Genomic DNA, 534 nt, shown 5'->3' with positions numbered 1-534 from the left:
GAATACTCAAGGAGCTAATAGAGGAGGTATCTGAGCCTCTAGCTATTATCTTTGGAAAATCATGGGAGACGGGAGAGATTCCAGAAGACTGGAAAAGGGCAAATATAGTGCCCATCTATAAAAAGGGAAATAAAAACAACCCAGGAAACTACAGACCAGTTAGTTTAACTTCTGTGCCAGGGAAGATAATGGAGCAAGTAATTAAGGAAATCATCTCAAACACTTGGAAGGTGGTAAGGTGATAGGGAACAGCCAGCATGGATTTGTAAAGAACAAATCATGTCAAACCAATCTGATAGCTTTCTTCGATAGGATAACGAGTCTTGTGGATAAGGGAGAAGCTGTGGATGTGGTATACCTAGACTTTAGTAAGGCATTTGATACGGTCTCGCATGATATTCTTATCGACAAACTGGGCAAATACAATTTAGATGGGGCTACTATAAGGTGGGTGCATAACTGGCTGGATAACCGTACTCAGAGAGTTGTTATTAATGGTTCCCAATCCTGCTGGAAAGGCATAACGAGTGGGGT

Source organism: Terrapene carolina, unplaced genomic scaffold (genome assembly GCF_002925995.2).
Source record: "Terrapene carolina triunguis isolate 2854851 unplaced genomic scaffold, T_m_triunguis-2.0 Scaffold33911, whole genome shotgun sequence".
Lineage (NCBI taxonomy): Eukaryota > Metazoa > Chordata > Testudines > Emydidae > Terrapene > Terrapene triunguis.
The sequence above is the reverse complement of the archived record's forward strand: the minus strand, read 5'-3'. Positions refer to the sequence as shown.